This window comes from Corvus kubaryi, unplaced genomic scaffold, assembly GCF_017639235.1.
Source record: "Corvus kubaryi isolate FWS band 111438036 unplaced genomic scaffold, C.kubaryi_AGA036_p1.0 138, whole genome shotgun sequence".
NCBI classification, from domain to species: domain Eukaryota; kingdom Metazoa; phylum Chordata; class Aves; order Passeriformes; family Corvidae; genus Corvus; species Corvus kubaryi.
This window is the reverse complement of record NW_024580672.1, coordinates 19,159,712-19,182,741: the sequence shown is the minus strand read 5'-3', so window position 1 is coordinate 19,182,741 and position 23,030 is coordinate 19,159,712. Positions and strand designations below refer to the sequence as shown.

The following is a 23,030-nucleotide window of genomic DNA, read 5'->3' as shown; positions in this document are numbered from 1 at the left end:
TTTTTTTAAATGGCCCATTGCCATGAAGAAATGGAGCTGGGCAAGCAAACAAGCAAAGGCAGCTGAGAGAATGAAGGTCCCATAACTCACAGTGCATTTGTTTACTTACTTTGGCATGAGACGCAGGTGTGAGCTCGGTCTTTGTTTCTTTCTGCAGGCTGGAAGGAAGCCTGCCTGCTCCTTGCCATGCAGGTAAAATAACTCCAGTACTGAAGAATATTCTTTAGCCACCTTTTTTTAATGAAGGGACACACGCCTTTTGGAAAAAAAGAAGTCCAAGGACCAGCTAAAGTTAAATAAATAAAATCTGCAGACTGTTTCACGCAAGGCTCTAACGATGGTTTTCATTTATTCACCTCACCTCTCCCTGAAATAACCTAAAATGAATGTTCGTGGATTACTCTCCCCAGTTTTGCTTCCTGGCATAGATCTTTGCACATTTTCACCTCTCAGGTGTTGCAAATCTCCACGGACTCCCCCTGAGTGCGGACGCTGTGCACGCTCTCTTCTTGGTCCTATTAGACTTTTGTATTTTAAACTTTGTGAGGATTTTTTTCATATGCACTTTTTGATATTACACCCTTTTAGTGCAAGTTTAATGGTATCTGCACAGAGAATTTGGGAGAGGGCAAAGTGAAAGAGCAGTAGCGAGGATGACTGAGTGAATCCAGGTAGGAGCTGCTGGACACAGAGGAACAGTTTTGGGGGAACAGTGGCCACATCCAGCCTCAGGAAATGGAGTTTAGCCTTCAGAACTAAATGCATCTGTAGGGAAGCCCCTCCTGGAGCTCCAGGTGGAGGAGGTGTATATGCAGGAGCAGGAGGCAGGCACCCAGGCCAGCTGAACATTTCCTGTGGGATGGATAATGGGGAGAAAAGCAACACTTGGAGAAAGTAACCTGGGTGAACTGACAGCATTATCTTGTGTGTGGAGGTGCAGAGGTTGGAGAGCAGGGAGAGGAAGAGAGGGAGAAAGCGGAAGAGCAGGTAGCTGCTCTGTGGATGGTCCATGTATTTGGCTAATGGTGGTAATAAAATAGGATCAGCTGCTAGCCCTGGATTGATGGCCATGGCAATTGCCAGACACTCTGCTTCCCTTCTGTGAGCAAAGGAAGGTGGCTGCATGTGGGAATTACTTTTAAAAGCTCATTAGCTGGGTGTTAAGTCTCATCAAACAGTTAACATTTCAAACAAATACAACCCGGGTATAATTGCAGCCTCTCTGAATTTGTTTGCCCCTTTAATACCTGCCACTATCAATTATTTAATTCCTCCTCAGCTGCTTGTTTTAAACTGGGCCTTACATGGATTTATTTATTTGTTTCTGACCAGAAGATGTGTTTTCTGCTCCATAAACTCTGTAAACTGAAGGTAAGAGATTAAGTGGGAGACAATAAGGATGGGGTGCTTTGGTTTGATGCTACAAAATCCATGGGAAAATTCTAGGGAGAGTCCAGGTTTGAGAAGATTGGAGTTTGGAGGACCTGGTTTGGGTCTCCCAGATGTGCCAAAGAGTTCCCACCAAAGCAAATGGAGCCTGAGTCATGCAGGAGACTTCGGCTCGTGTTTATTCCAGCAACGGGAGAACCATAGCAGCAGGAAAACAAACTTTGGGAGAGAGGACAGATAAATGAGGCGTTCCTGGGCAGTGGGAGTGTAGTAACAGGGGAGTGAGTTCCATGGGGATGCCAGAGGGGAGAGAGGGTCGCCTGCCCTGGAGCACTGGGGGAGTGCAAGAGGGGTGAATTGTCCCTGCCAGGCTGATAAGGAAAATAATAACCAGGAAAAATCTTTATTAGTGCTGATGCAAACATTTTTGCCATTTCTCACCTCGGAATGTTTGCTTTTATTGCTGTTGATTCTCTTTTTTTCTGGCTGCTGTGTCTCTGCTGAAAGTTTTGTGGCACAGATGGCTCCCTGGTAATTTCTGTGTATGTACTCCAGGACACCTTTTAAAATTTTTTTTCTTTTTTTAAGTGACACCTGTTGTATGTGGGTATTAATTGGAGAGGGCAATAAAGAGTGCTGGCAGGTGAAAACCCTCCTCTTGATCTCCCTGTACTTGTCTCTAATGCTATTAAGCATAGAGAATCAAAATAATTAATTAAGGTGGCATTTCTGTGGTCAAAGGGAGAGCTTTGCTTTGGCTCCCAGCTCCCCACAGCTGCTCAGCTGCCACATGAGCAGGCATTTCTGTGCAGTGCATATGTGGCACTCTGTGCTCCTGGCGACAGAGAATAGGGGTTTATTTTGGAAACTGCTAATGGCTTTGTTTGCACATTTATTCCCTTTGCTGAGAGAGGCTGCAGACTGTTTCTGTGACCTTTTGTGTTTCTGTGATAAGAAGCTGTTTTGGGGGAAAGCAGATCTGATGCTTTTGGGCACCTAGGAGCCTTTGGAAAGGCCTCCAAACCATCCACGCCGAGGGAAGCAGGATGCTGATTGCAGCTGGAATCCATAGCTGGGCAATGTTTGCTCAGGTAAATATTCTGAATATAGGTGTAGGAATTTAGAAGGAAAGAGGTTAATATATGTACTTCTGCAAGGTACTGGGTTGCTGGATTTGAGAGCTCAGTTCTGGAGGCATCTCCAGCCATGCCAGGGCTACTTCCAGTTTATTTCCTGTAGAGCAGAGGGATGTACATGGAGGGGAATGTGCCTTCCTTCCATCTTCACTCAGGAACCCTGCAAAGCTGTCAGACACCAGCTGAAAAGGGGCTTTTGGTTCCTAAAAAGGGAAATTGCAAACCACCCTGAAGGCAGACCACCTCTTAAATATAGCTGCACAATAATTCAAGTTTAAATGTTAATTTTTATATAAGAAGCAAACTATAAATTGTTCTTGCTTTTATTTTGGTACCAGAGCTGCAAACAACAAGGCATGTCATATTGCCTTTATAAATTACCCCCAAAATTGGCACTAATTTACTTTCAAATTTTGGTAACATTGGCTTCCATATATGTTTCCAGTTTCTAGTAGTAAGAAAAGACTACTTACACGAATCATAATTTGTGATGGGGAAAACTGAATTTTGAAGATATCCATGCTGAAAGTACTATGTGCTTTTTTATTATTATTATTATTTCTTGGTTAAACAAGTAGCTTGGAACTGGTCATTTAAAAAAGAAAAACAATGCTGGTTGTTTTTTCAGTGGCCTTTTCAGCTCGTGCATGTAATCATATACAAAATGAAGCATATTTCCATAGCTGCCATTCTGGAGTGAACAAAGCTTGTTATTAGCTTGTCTAGCCTGGTTTGTTTGATTTGAACTGCAGTCAGGGGATGAGTGCATGCTTGACAATTCTTCTGCACTAAAATGTCTAAAGCAATGCCAGCCTGGGCTCCATCATGGGAAACGAGTAAAATCCATTCAGTATGTTCATGAGCAACTATTCTAACTTTTAATATACTTACAAAGTATACAACCACTTCTGGGCTGCTTATGCAGCCAAATGTTTTTGATGTTTAAAAGAAAAAAGCAACTAGTGTAGGTTTTCTTAGATATGGAAAAAGTACCAGCAAAATCCTTATTTGTTTTATGTGGCTGAGCCTGTTTATATTGCCCATGCTGGGGATTATATGCCCTTAAACAGGAGAGGAATCTTGTCTACAGCTGTTGTGGGGCGCCTTTATTATAAAAGATGACACAGAAAAAAGTGAAGAACTTTCTTAATCGGTGTCTTAGTAATGAGAATAGAAGACAGATCTGTGATTTTAGCCCAGTTCCTTGAGCCCTGGAAGTACTTTAAGTACATCCATGACCTGATCCCTGTTGAACAAATAAAGTCAGTATATCTTTGAGGTTATTAGTTTCAATGGGGCTTACACGTGTGTTCAATAACTATGTACAATAAAAACTCTGCTGAATTCAGGCTCCAGGTTTGCTTTTCAGGTCCTGAACAATGGCATTTGTCCAGCTTGTCCTGAGACCTACAGATAAAACCACTGTGGGTGTTCAAAGTAGTGTTCTTCAGGCTTAAAAGTGTTAAAGAAATAGACAAAGTGTGTTTCTCCCTCTTGGATTCCCTGGGGATGTCTGATTTGGGTGATGGTTTGCCTTGCTGGTGCATCTGAGCACATCAAACCAAGGTATGGTGCTAGTGAAAAAATCTCTGGCTTCTCTTTTACAGTAAAAGACCTTCCCACCAAGGATGTTATATTTGCAGCTCTCTGTCCAGGCTCCAGAAGGAAGTGGCATTTCACTGAGGTGGCTCACAAGCCACCAGCTGGCTGAGGGAGTCTGCCTAAAATGGGAGAGGGCTAATATCATGCTGGAAATGTGAACTCTCTCTCTCCTTAACATCCTTGGAAATCAATGAAGGGGACATGAGAACACAGCAGACGCCCAAGACCAGAGCAGCTATTCCAATGTTTCTGATGCTACTGATGCCCTACCCTGAGGGCTTGGCAGGTGACTGATGTGGCAGAGCATTTTCTCTTTGTTTCTTCTTTCCCCACTTATGCAAATGCAGAGGACAGACAAGGGAGATAAAGGGGAAGGAAGTCTAATACATCCTCCAATTCCTCTGCTCGGTGGCTAGCAAAATCTAAACTCTCTGATAAAAACTTTTGAGTTGTGGCTTGGAGAGTAGATGCTATGGATCAATATCATCATCAGATAATCCCAGAATTTAGACATCATTAGGGTTGGAAAAAGCCTCAAAGGTCAGTGAGTCCAACCATTAACCCAGCATGGCCAAGGCCACCACTGACCCATGTCCCCATGTGCCACATCCACACATTTTTTTAAATCTTCCGGGGATGATCACTCCGCCACTGCTCTGGGCAATCTTCTCCAATACTTGATGACCCTTTCAACGAAGAAACTTTTCCTAATATCCAGTCTAACCTCCTCTGACACAAACCTTTCCTCTTGTCCTGTTGCTTGTTACTTCGGAGAAGGGACGAATCCGCAGGGATATCCATTGCTTTAGATATTGCTGTGCAAGTTCCAGGCATCTTTTTTAATTAGTGGCATTATTTATGTATCTTTAAATATGCCCAAACCTCTATTTTTTTTTCTTTTGCCACAGCAATTAGTTAACCAGCCTAAAGGCTGATATAAATGGCAGTGACTATGACCAGATATCAGTGTACAGAAGTGGCCTCTACCACACACCTTCATGCTGGCTCTGCTGGAAAGTGTCAGGGCTCCTTCCCACAAGATCTGTCTGAACAGGAGGCATCCAGGCTTCCCTTTTTCCAGCAGCAGCAGGAAGCGGTTTCAGAGTTCCTCCTTTGGGTTTGTGCCACCCAAATGTGGATATTTTTTTGGTAAATAGAGCATGCATGCAGCCTGCTTGACCTCAGTAAATACAGCGTGAGCGTGTGTGTAAACTTGAGGCCAGCGCACAGTTGGTGACTTGGAGAGGCTGCTCTGGCAGCAGGGAGCTGCCATCAATCACAACCTGCTTTTAGGGTGTCAGGCCTTGCAAGCAGAGCAGGCTCTGTTAGTCAGTAAAAACTCCAGATGAGGAGGAGCATCCTGGTGACAAAGCAGCAGTGCTGTATGATGTAATTCATCTCTGGTACTGTACTGTGTGCACAGGAAGGAAAATCCATGCCTTTCCCCCAGTTAGTGACTGTCAGGTTTTTCCTGCTGGCTGGCAGCTGTCACTTGAATCTTCCTAAGTAACTAGATTGAGTCCCAAATAGTCCCAAACTGCCCCCTGGTCAGTTTGTTCGGGAGAAGAGACTGAGCCCTCCATTCACAAACTCTCTAAATTTGTGTTTCCTTCATGAAATCCCTACTTTGGGATGTCTGTGATGTCTTTAAACTGTCTGTCTCCAAATCTTCATCTAAAGGTCAAGGTTAGCACCTGGTAGTCATTGTTTTCCTTAACACTTCACATCAGACAGTGTAACTAACATTTTACTATTTATTGTTTTGCTGTCTGGGGGAAACTTGATTAATTTTTTTTTTGCTGAAGATTAGCCCAGTCACCCAAACCAGGCATTATTGTGATGGTTCCTGCCAGAACATTTTCAGCAGTGACCCAGTAGTGTTAAAGATGGAGATGAAGCAAGACAATATGGCTCCAACAAAGTTAATTGGAAAAACTCCCATGAACTTCAGCAGAATCAGGATTTAATTCCTGCTATTGTGCAGTTAAGAAAAGCTACATGAGAGAGAAGTCTTTAAAAAAATTATTAGAGAACAGTTGTGATCTTGCATGTCAAATGTATTTAATTAGAAGAATTTTTCCAGTATCTCTAGAGATTTAGGGACATGCACTGGGACCTTTTCTGTTTGGAAAATACTTTGCCCATTGTGGGCACTAGGAGAGGAAAAAAATTGAAATAATCTGTATCCAATTGCAGTTGGAAATGTAATACAATGGGATAGGGCTGAGACCCACAGGGAAGCAGTGGCAGCACTCCCACTGACCTTAATGGGAGCTGGACCACATCCCACACAGCCTCGGAGACATTTGTGGGGGGAAAAAATTTCTACTGCAAGGCTGAAAGATGAGAATGAAGAAACGCATGGATTTCAAAACTCCGTGGCTCAAGCGGGGTCAGAGCCAGAACCTGCTGAAGCAAACACAGAGTCAACAGTCAGGCAGCCTTGGTTTGACTCCTGTTGGCTCTTGTGTTTTGCAGAAAGTTTTGTAGGTTTGTTTGTTCCTACTCTTAGAAAATACCTGTTAATCAGCAGATAATGCTCATTAGCAACTCCTTTGTATAACTGATACACTGGGTTTTACCCAAAATCACAGGAGAGAGGTTATCTGTGTGTTTTCACTAATGAAGTGAAAGGGAACTGGTGACCTTCACTCTCAGCAGTTCCCTTTGAGAGGGGGATGTCTCCCATGGGATCACCTGTGGGCAAGGGCTGGGGAAAGGCTGGCAAAAAGGGGTCTTATAGTGGTGGGGTTTCTATTGCTGCAAGGTGAGGCAGACCATGCTGCTGTCTTGCTGGCTTTGAAGATAGCAGAAAAATGATGAGGAGGTAAAATTTGCTAGAGGTAAAATATTTTTTGGGTTTGAAATGCAGCTGAGGAAAGGCTTAATGGTGAAAAGGCATTTCCCTCATGTAGAGGAAAAGGAACACCCAAAGGACTGCAGAAAGAGAGTGAAAATACTTTCAACTTCAACAGGGCCAGCAAAGGCCAGAGAGCCCCCAAGCTTCTCTTGCTTCCTTGCCATTTTGTGAATTTATGGAAAGAGATCTCCACCGTGGATCAGTTCACAGCAATCTGGTGTCTGATGCACAAGTGTGGGAGCTAAAGACAGGACAAACACAAAGCCTCTCCTGGGTACCAGGACAAGCTTTGCTCTGTGTCTCTCCAAGTGCATCAGTTCTCCAAACCACACAGAAAAGTTTCCAGAACTTTCAACAAAGCAGGGCTCACCAGCTTCATAGGGAATTAAGAGGGTCCTCCCCCCCAAAGAGCTCTTAGAGAGGCAACATGCAGAAGAAGCCCAGCTCCCTAGCAAAGGGCTGCCTGTGCTTCCAGAAGAACTTGCTAGAAGCCACAGTGCATCTTGGAAGGAGCGGGGATCATATTTCAGCCCTGGATTTTAGGCACACGTTGTGACAGCCCGCGGCAGACATGCCAGGAACTTCATTCCGTAAATCACATTTCTTGCAAAGGAGGCCTCTGTGCTCAGTAGTAGTAGCATTTGTTTCTTCTTTTTCTTGGCTGCTTTGCTTGGAAGTAGTGTAAAGACTTAACCCTGGTGAGAAGGACCTGCAGAGAAATAATGGAGTATGTGAGAGCTCCGGCTTTTGCCTTGTTAAATGAAACTCCGTCTATATAAACACCCTTGAAAAAACCCACTGGTAATGCTGCAAACATGGGATTCAGCAGTGGGCTGTTTTCATTTAGCCTTTTGGCAGCATTTTTAACAAGAATATGTTTTTTTGTGACTTTCAAACCAGACACATCATCTTGGATGAACTATAATGGTAATAAAAGCATTGCAAATATCTCTATTTCTAACCCAGGTTTTGCTGGAAACATCTTACTGCTCAGAGGAGAAATAGAGCCTTCGTGTACTGAGTGCAACTTGCTTAGAAGTGAGTACTAAAAGCATATTCCTGTGTTTACTCACACCCCAGCTTTACTTTTAGTGTTTTTTGGTTTGTTCAGTATCAACCCCCTTGTTAAGGGTGGCTTTTACTTTCATCCAGCCGTGCTGCAGAAACTTCAGAAGCTGCTGACCTGATGTACTTTGCCGTTTCCCTCTGAAGCGTGTGATGTGTTTAATGCAACAGTGTTTTGTATACACAAAGGCTATCATCACCCCAAATTACCTGTTTGTAGACAAATGTTTCCTCAGTCAGCTGCTATGGGGTGAGGAAGATCTCTGCTGTCAGCTAAGAAGAGGCCTCAGTCTGGAGTGAGGTCTGCTTTGAACATTTCTGAATAAATATTTTGCAAAGAAATGTATATATGGAGACATGGTGTTTAGCTTGATTATAGTGGTGACCCTAAAAAATGTAGAAAATGGTAGTGGAGATAGTCATCATAAAAAGGGTTTAATTAGCAAAGCACCCATTGATCTGTAGAGCAGACATTAGCAGCTGCTGTTCAAAGCTCCTGCCTCCACCGGAGATGCTGAACCCCATCATCAGCTCATCATACTCATCCTCTGTGTATCCAGAGTCAGCCTAAGATTAAGCAGGAATTTTCCCTCTCTACTATCTAAAAAGTTACTCCAGAATCTCTCTCAATATCTCAAAACTTGCTAACTTCCATGTGTTCTGCATTTTCTCATCATTGCCAGCTGGTAAAGTTTGGCATAACTGTCACTGTTAATCCTGAGCAGCACAACTCTATTCGTTGTACCAGTGAATTCAGTCTTTTTTGTAATTCTTGCCTGCTCTAATCCCATTCTCCCTGAACAGAAATTTCTATCTTCCTCTGTTTGGCAGTCCTTTCCAATCTTATGCTATCAACAAAATTCAGTGTGCTCCTATTTCCTGTGCCAAGACTATTAATGAAATACCTAATATTAATCTAATATCTAGTATTAGTATTAATCTAGTTCTCTAAGAACCTAAAACTCAGTGTCCAGGAACTCTCCTCTTCAACCCTCTCTATGCTGGTGTCCTCTCTTTCAGTTTGAGATGACACTTCCAGCTTCCCTAAGAAGTTCCCTCTGGCTCTCTGCTGGAAGAGTTCTTGGAAATGCTGGGCTCTGTCTATTCTTTTGCTCAAAAGTAGGGTGAAGACGAAGAAGTACATTTCTTTAAAATGTACTGGTCATAGAATCACAGAATGGTTTGGGTTGGAAAGGACCTTAGAGCTCATCTAGATTCTGCTATCCCAGGTTGCTTCAAGCCCTGTCCAGCCTGGCCTTGAACTCCCAGGGATGGGGCAGCCACAGCTTCTCTGGGCAGCTCGTGTTGGGGCCTCACCACCCTCACAGTAAATACTCTCTTGCTAATATCTCATCTAAACCTGCCCTCTGTCAATTTGAAGCCATTCCCTCTTGTCTTGTCACTACATGCCCTTTAAAAAAAAAAAAATACAACCAGCAGAACTCTTGAAGTTTCAGCTGTCTCTGAGCCAAAACACATCTTAATAATAAAAAGTTGAGTGAGAAAATGAACTGTCCCTTCTGCAAAATCTCTGGGTTTATAAGAATCATAGGTAAAGGGTTGTTTATCACCAAGAGCCCCCAGTACCTCACTGCTTTGCCTGAACCATTCCTGCTGTCCATGAAGGTATAGATTTGGTGTGTTATCACACTGCTGCTGTTTACCTGTGCAGTTTAATTCCTTTAAGATGTGGCCTCTGCACTGAGGAGGTTCCCCTGCTTTGGAGCAGAGCTTCCTCTGGGAACGCCGATGGCAGCTGCAATGCCACCACCATTGACCACAGCAGAAATCATCGCCTCCAAACACGTTCACCCCGTGGAAAACCAGAGGCCTTGCTGTGCCTGTGGGGTTTGCTCTTTCACCTCTGTCCTTCGCCCAGCACAGTGACCATCAGTGAACCACAGCCCCCTGGGGGGTGCTTGAGCCCCACCACACGAGGAAAGAGCGAGGGAGCAGCGCTGTTGTTGCGCAGGTCATCCTTCCAGCCCGTGTGGTGGTCCAGGAGGCAGGCAGGGACTTAACTTTGTGCTCTGCCATCGCTTGGAGCTGCAAGCCAGCCTCTGAGGAGGAGCACGGCCCACACGCCGGAGCCGTCAAGCTGCAACACGCCGGAGCCGCCGCAGCGCTCCCGGGACGGCTTCGCCTCACCCGCGCTGCTCCTCCTGCAGCCTCCGACAGGCCAGTGGAAAATAACAATCAGGTGCTGCATTTTTTGCCTTCAAAGCTCCCGTGCCAAACACAACACAGATTCCCTGTGCTGTGAGGTGCAGACAGGCACAGAAGCAGCCCACTCGCAGTGCGTTCTGCTGGTTTGTGACCCCGCAGCCCAGGGCTTTTTGCACTTTGGGGTTGTGGGGTCAGCAGCAGCCACAGCCATGCCAGGCCATGGTGCTTTAGGTGTGTGTTGATATTGCCATTTCATAGAGTCAGAGAATATCCTGAGTTGGAAGGGACCTGTCAGGGTCATCCAGTCCAACTCCTGGCCCTGTGTAGGACATCCCAAGCATCCCACCCTGTGCCCAAGAGTATTGCCCAAACATCCCCCTGAGCTCTGTCAGGCTTGATGCTGTGACCACTGCTCCTGCTCCAGTGCTCAACCACCCTGTGGGTGAAAAACCTTTTCCTGATACCCAACCTAAACCTTTATATAAATATATAATTTTAATTGCATTTGATGCAGTGCTGTCCCTGCTGTTGGTGCATGCTGAAAGCGCAACTGACCATGCTTTTATTTTCTTTCAAACATTTAATTGGTCTAAATAAAAGATGGGATAATTGACACTGATTTAAGTTACTCAGGAAATTCCTCTAAATGCAGTAAATTTACACAGTTTACTGGCTATTGCGTGCAATCTCTCCCTGACAGCATGAGCATCACCCCACGCTCCTCTGTGTGACAAACCATTGGTGCAAAAGGGTTCTGGTGTGGGGAAAGGGCAATGAAGTAAAATTATAATGAGGTTTTGTGGCTGAAAGCTGAAGCTGAAGAATTCAGACCAGCAATAAGGTGTGCATTCTTGGCCAGTGGGGAATTTAATATCTGAAACAATTTGCCTAGGGATATGACGAATTCTCTCTTTGAAAACTTAAATTAAGATGGGGTTATTTTTTTCTAAACAATCTGGTTCAACCAGAAGTTATGGTCTTAATGCTGGAGGTTCTGGTAGCAAGTATCTGACCCAGGCGATGCAGGAGTTCAGACGAGATGCTGCAAGTCTCCACTTGGGTGAAATAAAATGTTTTAAATGCTGTACTAAAGCATTGCTTGCCTTCATGCTTTAAGTCTTAACTCAGTCTCCCCTGCATGAAGAAGTTGGGGAAAGTGAGAACAAATGGCATTTTCTGAATTTTTCTGTGATGTACTTTTACTTCTGTATCTCTTCCTCCAATAATTTCTCACTGACATTAAATATGACTTGGCTTAAAGGGAATTGTCTCACCTTTACAGAGCCTCCTGATCCCTTTTCTTGTCCTGGGGAATGGGTTACTGCTTGCCAGTGCTAAGGGATAATTCACCAGGAAACACCCCAGGCCAAGCAATGAACTGCACAGCACAGCAGCCCTCTTTCTACTCATTTTCCTGCAAAAACAATCCTTGTGTGCTTAGATATTTAAGGAATGCAAAATACAGTGGTGGTAGTGACTTTTGGAGCTATAAAGTATATTTTCCTTCTCTTCCCTTAGCATACAAAAGCCCCTATGGTGGGCACAGACCTCCCTGGCTGGAGCAGGATTTCTCCTTCTCCTCCTGGCCCTTGTAGAGGAGCTGTGGTTGAAGTGCAGGGACATCCAAACCACTGCTGCGTGCCCAAGTGGCTCCTGAATCCATGAGCCCCTGCAGATGAGCTGGGGAGAGTATGGGCATGGAAATACTTGATGCATCCCTGGGAATACCTGGGCTGGCAGGAGCTGACAGGGCTGTCACCACAGAGGTGCTGAACAGTCAGCAACAGGATTTTGATAAGGGAAAAAAAAGGCAAGTAAGAAGAGGACCTTTGATACAATCCCATAGAAACCACCCCTACAACCCAAGAGTACCCTACGAACTCTCACAGCATTGTATAAATCTACTAAATTAATCCAGTGTTCATGATCTAGATGAACCCTTGTACTCATTTCAGCTGTTTCTGTACAAGGACCTCGAAGGAAAATTAAGATAAAGGCCTATAAGTGAGGTCTAGTTGACTTTTCCCTGTCTCTGTGCTAATGGTGAAGGAATGCCTACAGGGGATGCCAAATTTTATTGTGCTGTCTGTGAATAATAAGTCTTCTCTTAATACTCTGGAATTAGTAGGTAAACAAGAAAGTGCTTTTTGGGGACGTGGATGCAGTGATTCCAGTATTTCCCATGACTTTATGCTTAGATTTATTCATCAGTGGGTTTGATGAATCCTCAGACCATGTCTCCACAATGACATCAGTCAGACTCCCTCCCTTGTGCTTTAGGAGTTCATTCTATTAAATGTTGTTGGGTTTTTTAAGCTGTGAGCAGAACAGGGCTAGAGGAGAACTGAAATACCAATTTACTTCTTGTGAAAGTCTTGTGAAAAGCAGGCAATGTCCAAGGGATAAAAATACTGGAAAATTATTCTTTCATTTGTCCGCATGCCAAAGCCAGGATCCATCCTTTTGCCAATGCTAAATGATTCTTCATTGTGTACAACACAGCTTCACAAATTATTGCTTTTTCAACCTTACTGCCCAATAGTTATTGAAATGAACAGAAAAATTCAGGCTTTCATTTAGAAAGTGGCTCACTTTGGGGAAACAAATCTATTTACCGGCAAGAGTTTTACTTTTTGAAGCAAAACCAATACTTTGCTGAAGAGTGTTTTGGGGAAAATGGCATATGTTTATCTCCCTGTGTTTACTGAAAATAGACAGAAAAACCCTCCTTACAGAGGTTCTCTTTACTGGCAATGAGGCACAGACCTGAAAAGCTCTGGTGGGTTGCAAGCTGGCAGCTGTGAGAATTCCTATGTTCTGCTGCCTTCATGGCTTTCATCAGCAGAGATGCACAGGGTGGCATTTTAAGATTGTAGCTAACCAGGAGAGTGGGAATAATACACTCCAGATAGGCAGGGAGATGAGATTTATACGAGGAATTTCAAAGCATGCAATTGAGGACTACATGTAGGTAAATTTTGCTGTGCAGATGTTTCTTTATTGGCCTGAGACACACACACTTTACAATGCTTTGTGTTTGGCCAGTAAATTATTTAATGGAACAAACAGTTAATCTTCAGTCCCAGCCTTGACTCTGGCTCTGCTCTTCAAGCTTAACTCCAGTGCAAATGTTTCTGCTGACAAATTTACAGTGATTTTTCATGTTGTTGGCATGGTCTGGCACATTTCTTCAAGGAAAATAAATCTTGATATCAAATAGGGAATATTCACCTAGGAGGAACTGAGTAAAGGTTGGCTATTGGTTATTTGGGTGTACTTTCCTTTGGGGGAAGAAACTCATCCTTCTGTTTAACTCTTGAAAGATGTTATTGACTTTAAATAAAAAGAAAAAAACATTGAGAGTACACTGCAATCTCCTGACAAATATGTAAAATCCTGTCTGTTTGTATTCACAGAGCAGAGCTGGAACCAATGAATAAAGACCATCAGTAAACTTCCAGTAGATGAGGCAATGTGCAATGGCCCAGCATGGATGGGGATGAGCTTTTTAGCAGGGCTGGTTGTGAGCAGAAAAGGGGGGGTGGTTTTAAACTAAAAGAAGGTTGATATAAGAAAGAATTTTTTTACAGTGAGTGTGTGAAACACTGGCACAGGTAGCCCAGAGAAGCTGCCCCATCCCTGGAAGTGTCCAAGGCCAGGCTGGTTGGAGTTGGAGCAACCTGGGATAGTGGAAGGCGTCCCTGCCTAAGGCTGGGTGTTGGAATGAAATGATCTTTAATAACCCTTCCAACCCAAACTATTTTAGAACTCTATAATTCTATAAAGAATAAAAGGAGATGTGGCCCTGGGGTGCTCTGTAGCAATAATAAATCCAATAATGCATTTCTAGGACTGCACAGTTGTATAACTGAGCCTTACCCCAGCACAGTGACACCCTGGATGGAAAAATGCTCTTAGGAAGATTCATCATATGGCAGTGGTACCCAGCCCTCACATGGAAATAATTTCCACTGCTTATCTACAAGCTCTTCAGCAGTGTTGGGTGAACTGAAGTCAAATATTACACTTTAAAAGACAATTACGTGTCTTTCACTTCCTCAAGTTCCTCTAAAGCCAAATAGTGCTATCTAATCTAAACCACCCCAGCTCTTCTCCATTCCCTCAGACACATGCTGTGCATTACATTTCTGCAGAAATCCACTGCAGTCTGTTTCAGCAATCCCTTTGAAGTCTTTGGAAGCTTATCTTTACTTCAGCAAGCACGGGTGTGTCTCGTGGCCAGCTTGCAGGTGACCATAAAGCAGAAATTTATCCCAGAAGCTACAGGTGGCTCTCTGGGGATTTTTTTTCTCTGACTATCAAGAAATCCCCAGAAGTTACCCCAGAATAAAGGACTTCTGAGGCTGTCAAGTGCTGCTGAGTGTGAGTGGGACTGTAGCGTGGGACACATCACAGTGCCTTCTGGGCATGGCCCACCGGGACTTAAACAAAAACTTTCAAGAAAAACTGAAAATGGTCACAGCTGCCTCGTGACAAAACCGAGCAGGACAAACAAAGTGGGGGTGGCAGGAGGCATCTGCCTGTGTCCCCTCCAAACTCCATCAAATCCCCCAGGTGCACCCACCAGCATCAGCCTTTCCCTGCCCAGCTACAACCCAACTCTCCAGAGGGTGTACACACCCCACTCCCCCTGCTCCATCACCATTCTCACCCCCTTTCCTAGTAACCACAAATGCTTTCCCTAAAAAAAGCTGGAAAATGGTTTTAATGCCACAGGAGAAAAGAACAAAAAAAAATCTGACATTAATCCAGAGATGAAAATGGCTGAGCAAGTATTTATGTTGATTTAGGGCTGTTCTTGTTACATTCTTGAAACTACTGAGGTTATCTTGTAATCCATCTGAATTGCAGCTTGCGGCATTTTGAGCTAATTTTCAATTGTGCTGCATTTAACTATTCTGTACCTCCTTCTGCCTCCCAGTATTTGTGGAAAAACCCTCATCAGACTTAGGAAACCCAAGGCTAGAACCTCTGAGGTGTCTTGGCATCAGAAAACGGAGAGCATTCCTTAAAAAGAGAAATTTCGGGGTCTGATGAGATTTTGGACTCTGCTAAGAGGCGACACTTTTGCAGGGCTGGGTTTTGGCTGGAGAAGGGTTCCCTGAGCAGCTCCCTTTCTGTTTATTTTCTGAGTGTTTTGAGTGAATGCACGTCTCTACAGATGTTTAGAGAGCAGCAGCACTGGAGATGAGGTTTATTTATTCACAAGATATGTACCATGCAAACAGCTGTGCACTGCTTCTCCTCACTGCTCTGTTGATGAGATACAGCTCCCAGCCCACAGATCTGGCTGGGAGAGACAGCACAGCCCCCAGGAGTGGGGTCTGCAGTGCCTGGAGGCTCCTGCCTCTCCTCCAGCATCAGGCCATTGGGCTTATCCCTTCCTGGAGCTGGAGCTCTGTACTGCAGGCTGGAAAGTGAGAGGGAAACTGGCCATGACTCAGCACTCACAGGGTGCCCAGGGAAGCTGCGGCTGCCCCTGGATCCCGGGAAGTGCTCAAGGCCAGGCTGGACAGGGTTTGGAGCAACCTGGGATAGTGGAAGGTGTCCACAGCAGGGGGAGTTGGACTAGCTGACCTTTAAAGGTTCTTCCAAGTCAAACCATTCCATGATTCTAAACGGACACATGGATTTTGGAGGACTTTTTCCCTCTGGTGAAGTTAATTCCCTTCTCCTACCATTCTCTGTATTAAGAGAAGAGCTCCAAATGGATGGCAAATTTGTCAGAATTTTGGATGCAAGGGCATTAGGAGGTATTTTCTACTGGGCCAGTTTGGTGATCTTCTCAGCATCCAAGAAAAGGAAGCCCCAGTACTAAACCTGGCATTTAACATATCCAATGACCAGACAGATTTTCCTAGAGTACAAAGCAACTCGATGTCTCCAAGCATATGGGATCACAGCATGATTTTCCTCTGGGGTCTTTTGCAAGTCACTCCCTGAGGAAAGTGGGGGTTAAGCCCATTTTTCACACGCCTCTGGAAAAAGGTCCTGGTCTGCTCCTTACCCCTTAAACCATCAGAAACCCAGGGATTTGGGGCAGGGTATGTGCAGAGAAACCTTGTATTTCCACATCACGTCCTGATTCGTGACAGTTTCAGTGAGAGCACCATATGAGTGCCTTCCTTTCCTCCTTCAGCTCCTTTTCCCTTTTGTCCTTTCTCCTGACCCCTGGGCACCCCTGTGGCATGGAAAGAGACCCATTGCTTGCAGTCCCTGCTGCCTGTTTGTTTGCAGAGACAGGGTTACACCCGCATTACTACCTATCTGTAAATGATGTTTTTCCTGTTGAGCACAAGTACAAATGCAGCTCCTTCGCTTTTAGCTCAATTTTTCACCACTTGTTCCTCACATCCCCCTCCTCCCCCCCCCCTTTGTTGTACTCTGGCGATCGCAGCAGTTTCTGTTTAAAATGTTTCAGTTTCTCTGTTTTCTAGAATTAACCAGGAGCTTGTTGCTACATGTGGAGCAGGGCGGGACTGCTGATTCTTTTTTTTTTTTTCCTTCCCTCAGAAAGTAGATTGCTGAATGTAAGGCTGCAGGGAATAAAATTTACAGGAGAGAAATTGCCTTGTATGTGTTTAAGGCAGAGCTACCTTGCTGGCCAACACAGGATTTCACCCATTGCATGCCATGAAAAACTATTTTTAGTGCTAATGCCTTCTGTAGATCTGGGATCAATGTTTCTCCAGCTCCTGAGTCCTTACTACTCTTTTCTTGTCCTCTGTGGCAAAAATTAGATTTGTTGCTTTCAGATCCATTGCTGAATTGCTCTGATTGGCATGTAACGAGGCTGAAAAACTGGATCCCCATTTAAATTCTCCTTTTTTGACAGATTTTTGAGATTTGTCATTGTCACCAATCAACAGTACAGCCCTTTTCAAAGGACCTCCAAAATTTTGGGACCCATCCAGCCTGGGAAGGTAGGGAGAGGCCATTTGTTGTGAGACCCCTGTGGGGGACACCCGTGGGACAGGGCTGGCTCTCCAAGGCTCTCTTTGGCAAATTAAAGGAGCACCAGGATTAAAAACCAGCAAAACCATTGCTGCACATCCACACAGAGCTGTTGTATTCCTCCCACTAGAGGACAGCAGCTGGTGCACGCAGCCACCAGCAGCATTTCACGGCAGAAGCAAGAATAAAACAGCCCTACCCTTCCTGTAGAAACTTGTTCCTTTCTAGTGGTTTTCACATAATGAATCCCAGTGAATATTTAACTAAGCCTCCCCTGTAATCAAGTTGCTGGCCTCTTTACTTGTACCCACAGAGCAAAACATTTCCTGACCCACTGTGTTCAGCAGTCCTGGGAGTCTCCAGCAGGATCTCTGCTCAGTTGGCGTCAGGGGAGCAGCATGAGGGTTGTTGGGTGTTTCTCATCCAGCAATCACCAATACAACCTTTGTAATCCTTTAAGAGATGGAATCTGACCTCAGCTTGGCTATCGAAATCAAAAGCAGGACTTCTCTTCAAGCCCTGAATTATGGCTGTGTGTTTATACATATATGAATATTCATTCATATGCATATGAATATTCAGTAATGCAAGTCTGGATTTCATGCAAAGCAAGCTTCCCTGCAACCCTTTATTTAAAACAGAAAAGAATGAAGGAGAAAAGGGTGTTTCTGTGGCTGTGGGAGCAGGGAAAAAGGACAGTTTGGGTCTGTGTGTAGGAAACCTTTCTATGACTTCAGTTTAAGGAACTCCCCACGCTTGTATCAAATTGTCTTTGGGCTTCATCTGCCTGACCATTACCTTTTCATCCCATTTTTGGGACTGCAGCTTGTGAATGTGGTTACAGAGTTAACAAATGAGGGCTGTTAAACCTTGATGCATCTCTGTTTATGTGGAGACTCTCTTGGACAGGTCACTGGCTTCTCTCCAAGGCAGTCCAGTCTCTGAAGTGAAATTGTGGGTACCACAACCACCTGGCAAAGTGGAGGAGGAGGTCATCTTACAGTGGGGACTGGAGCTGATAAAAGACATGGCTTTCACTGAGAGAGACACATAAAGGAAGAAGCAAATTCCAGTGAGAACTATGTTAGGAGATAGGGACGAGAAACTATGTGCAAAGGACAGGGAGAGGAGGAAGAATATTAACTGCTTGGAGAATGCTGACTTGAAAGATGTTTGAGGGTTAAGAAAAATGAGGCAAGGAAATAGATGTAGGCATCTAGTGCTTTATTATCCAAGGTGGGAAGTAGAAGATTTACTTTTATTTTATATTTTTAACTGCTGCAGAGTGACTGTGCCTGCTTGTGTCTGCACCTGGGCCTGTGGGAGAGCGAAAATGCAGAGCTTGGCACTGCAGCAGAGGATTTGGGAAGCAGGAGGGATCTGTTGGGATTTGGTGGCACCCAGCTGTGGGACAGCTGGGTCGCAGGACCCTGCCCAGAAGGAGCAGTGTGCCCACACTGTGGGTCCCTGCCTTACAGTTTCCTGCTCCTTCCAGGGTTTAAACTGTAACATGAACCCTGGTGTAAGGTTGACTTCACACCTTCTGCTCCGAGGTTGTGCCTGAAAGTTCGAGCACCTCTGCTGAACCCTGCGGTGTCACCAGAGAAGAATCTGATCTGATGTAACGCTGCAGGGGAAGCTGCCACAACCACAGCTGGTCGAGTTCAACACAGGGCTCCAGTGAAACCAACCAGTGGGTATTGATCAGCTGGAAACAGAATTGAGAAGTGCATGGGCCGACAAGCAAAATATACCCAAGTTCTGTAACAGAAGGAGAAATTTTCTTTGCAGCCTTTGTCTTCTCGTTTTTATAAGTCTGGCTCTGTCTTGCTGTGCCCTGCTCAGCACTCAGAGGAGTTTATTCACAGGGTTTTAAAGGAGCTCACTGCTAAAAGATTTTCTCCAGTGGATGCTGCTTTCCACTCTTTTGGAAATGATACTGTTCCCTGAGAGCCAGGGGTGCTCTACCAGGACAGCGTGTGACAAATTCTTTATGAGAGAATCCATAATAAATTGAGGATTTTCTTTTATTTTGATTATTTAGTATTCAATATTTGCATTATGGAAGTGCCTGGAGGTTCCAGCCGAGATCAGTGTCCTATTGTTCTAAGCCATGCATAAAAACATGGTCAGAGATGAGGAGCTTACCATCTAAATAGATGAACTGGATAAAGGGTGGGAGACAGGAAGCATCTATTATTCTCATTTCATAGCTGGAGAGCTTGGACACAGACAAATTAAGTGCCTTTCCCAGGAAAGCCAACGGAGAAGGGCAAAAATCATTGAATGTCCAGGATCCCTGCTCATAACACACCACATTTCCTGCTTAAATATATCTTGCAACACTGTAATGAAAACAACAAATATTTTTTTGGAATATTTTCCTTAAGACACACAAAATGAGAGGAGCAGCAGAAAGGTTACATGGCTACAAGGCATAACAATCCGAGGGGAGTGTTGATACTCAAATGCCATTACAAGACACTGACACAGCAGCAGTGAAAATAATTTTTTTCTCAACTGATTGGCCTTACTCCCTGAAAAAGTATCTCCTAGAATATTCAGCTGTTCATAATGCAGAGGAAGATCAAAAATTGATAGACAAAAGCAATTAATTTGCCCCCTTCTCTAGCTTAACCAAAATGAGGTTTTTTTGTTTGATAAACAACAAGTAAAACTGTCCCTTGATGGGCCAGGAACTGCAGCCCCCCTTCCCATACACATTTTGCTGTGAAAGAACTTGGTAGCCTATCTGCTTCATACTTTCATGGATAATTATTGGATCTATTGGCATTAAAATAATTAATTCTTATCTCAGTTTTTCAGCTTAGCAGCATCTTGAACTAATACCTGGTGAGAACTAATGATGGAACTACTGCTCTGCTGTAGTTTTTATTTCAGAAAGGGGTTGTTTTTATAGGAAATGACTTTTCTCTAAGACACTGAAAAATCTATAGAGCAGCTTTGCCTGTCTTTGACAAAGAAATATTTTCAGAAGTGGGTTCCTATGATTTGCTCTTTGGTACCCTAAAAAAAAGTCCAAAGCTGCCAGGTAAGAAAACCATAAACACTTTGGAAACCAGGTAAATATTTTAGCTGCCAAACTTTGGGTTTAGACACTTAGCCTTGGAAGAACTTTAAAGAAATCTTAGACAAGCATTTAATCGTATCTAGCATGGTCAGGAGAAATTTCTGGATGGGACAGTTTGAATAACAGGGAAGAATTGTTGATTCCCATTGTCTTTCATGGAGAAAACCCTCAGTGATGTGTGTGGTTGAATTTGGATCTAGAGGGTTTCTCCCCATAGACCTCTAAGACTTGAATTTGTGGGGTTTCATTTTCTTTTTTCCCCCCCTAATTTAACTTTGTGTATTTTATTCCTATTTTCATCAGATGGAGCTGTGGCATGTCAGCAGGTCCTGCACCTGGAGAATAGATCAGTGCTGCCTAACTTGCTTCCCTGAGGTACCCATGGCCTCCCTTGCCATCTGCCTGCAACGTGCCAGGAGCTGGGGCTGGTTCCTCACTGGAACTCCATGGAGGAGCCAGTTCCCGTGGAGCCCTGGCTGCACTGATATCTCCAGCACTTAAAAGAAATGTCAGAGAATCTGCAAGGATTAGAACTGAGAGTGCTCAGAAGCTCTGCTGTGCTTTTTTCTGAGGTGACTTTTCCCACATTACTCAGAGGCATTGGCTGCCCATCTCACCTCATCTCTCCACAGACACGAGCTGTTCGTCAGCTGCTTAACCTTCTGCCTCCATCCCTTCAAGCTGGGCTTTTATGGATGAGCTGGGCTCTGGTGGGTCCAGCCCAGGAGCAGCCTGAAGTCAGGCACATCTTCACCTTACCCTGCCAGGTAAAGGAGATGTTGGGTGGGAAATAATTCATCTCCTCACCTCTGCGTGCCCCTCGCTGAGGCTTTGGCCGAGCCCAGCTGTGCCCTCCCTGCAGCTGGAGCAGGGCTTGGACCCTGCCCCTGTTGAACATTAACTGTATCCCCGCCTGCGTGCAGAGGGAGGACCGGGGTTCGGCTGACAGCAGCCACAAAGAGCTGGCAGGGCTGAAAGATTCAATTTAACTTTCTTTCTCCTCCCCCGCTTCCATATGCGAGGGCACACAGCGCTGTTTCTGCTTTTGAAACTTGCGGGGCAAAGGAGCATTGGTGTCCTCATTTTCCTTCCTCCCTATTGATGTATCATTGCCAGGATGAAAAAGGACGTCTCAAGAGCTTTTGAAAAAATGGGTGACTACTCAAGACATTTTATAAAGGAGGAAGAATGGGAGAGAAAATAGGACTCGGTAGGGGGTAGAAGGAGCCTGAATGTGTGCCTTGTCTGTCTATTCTTTTGCTTGAAACCTGGAGCTGTTGTTCCTATTTCAGTTCAAACTGTCACCTTTAGTTCATGATGGCTTTACTGCCCTTGCTCCTGAACCTCAACAGATTGGGGCTTATTTACCTATTCACACTCTGCTGTGGAACCTCATTAATAGGCTTATTAGCCACACCATTCACGTGCAGGAGGGCTCACAGAAAAGATCCCAGCCACTTTGAGAGGAGGAGGAAAAAACTGTAAAGAGATTATGCTCTCATTCAGCAGCCTAACTGCTATGAAAGGCTCCCTGGGCCCACTGAGATCTCTTGAAGCCTAAATATGATGACAGAATTGATCTCCCCCCCCACCCCTTTAATTCCAAACATGCTTCTGCTTTTCTCAGATTGAGGAGCTGGGCTGTTGTGGGCCACTTTAGGAGAATGTGGCTCATTTAAGAGAAAAGGCTGCTATTGATAGACTGCTATCTTTTCATCCTCCAAAAGAATAAATTCTGACAAGTGCTTCCAGACCTTGGAAATAGGTGTTCTGATTTGTCATTTTTAGTGGAATGCTTCCTTTTCTTTCAGAGTATGCAAAGATATCGATGAATGGGGAAAGGTATTGCAGCTTCCTGTGCCGGACAATAATTTATGTGAGAATGTGTTAACAATGTTTCCAGTGGGCGATGGACATGCCCGGAGCTGGGAAAATTGGATCTTGACTGTGACATCTCAGCTTCTCAATTAGAACATTCAGATGTCTGTTGCTTTAGGAACAACAACAACAAAAAATACTAAACCTGTGTTTCCAATCAATTACAAATTTGTCTGCCATCCCTCATAAAGACTGCAGTACTGGTGGGAAATACGTGCTGGGAGGTAAGAACATATTCTACAGAAACTTGTTTTCCAGTTTTTGGTGTCTAGGAGTGTGTAAATAGAGTTACACTATGATGTGTGGCCACAGTCCTTGAAAGTCCCCTTGATCAATACTGCACACAACATATAAAATGTACAATAGAGCTTAAGTAAAGTAACATTAAATTGATCAACACTGATTAAATTTGAGGTAACCACCACTTATTGATTTTGTTGTCAAGCTGACTCTACACAAGCAAGCATTACACAGACTCCATATTCCAAACCTTTTAGCTGATGGTATCTAAAGCAAATGTTTTATTAACCAAGGATCACGCGAAGCCATACTGAATTTTGAATACCCATATTATGCAGTTTTAAATCTGTGTGTCCAAGCAAATTATGTTTGCGTAACTTTTCAACAACTTTTCCCATTTGGGCACTGCACAGACAGGTATTAAAGGCGCACTGTCAGACCAATTCACGGGGCAGTTGGAATCAGGCTTTGAACTGAGAGGCTCCTGAGGGTGATTTCTGGAGTGGGTGTTATCCAGCCATCCTCCCTAGACAGAAGCGGCCACAAACCAGCCATGGCTTCTGAGCCAGAAACACTTCAGGAGAGGTTTCGGGAAAGGCTGTTGTGATGGTACCATTTTTGTGTGAGG

The 23,030-nt window shown here is 44.4% G+C and overlaps 1 long non-coding RNA gene across 1 annotated transcript; it reads left to right on the top strand.

Moving 5' to 3' along the window:
* The first annotated feature begins 2,208 nt into the window (after positions 1-2,208).
* Positions 2,209-22,565, top strand: LOC121660255. Its single transcript, XR_006014572.1, has 3 exons — positions 2,209-2,480; positions 7,954-8,025; positions 20,588-22,565. It is a non-coding gene; the product is annotated as an uncharacterized LOC121660255 (long non-coding RNA).
* Positions 22,566-23,030: the final 465 nt, after the last annotated feature.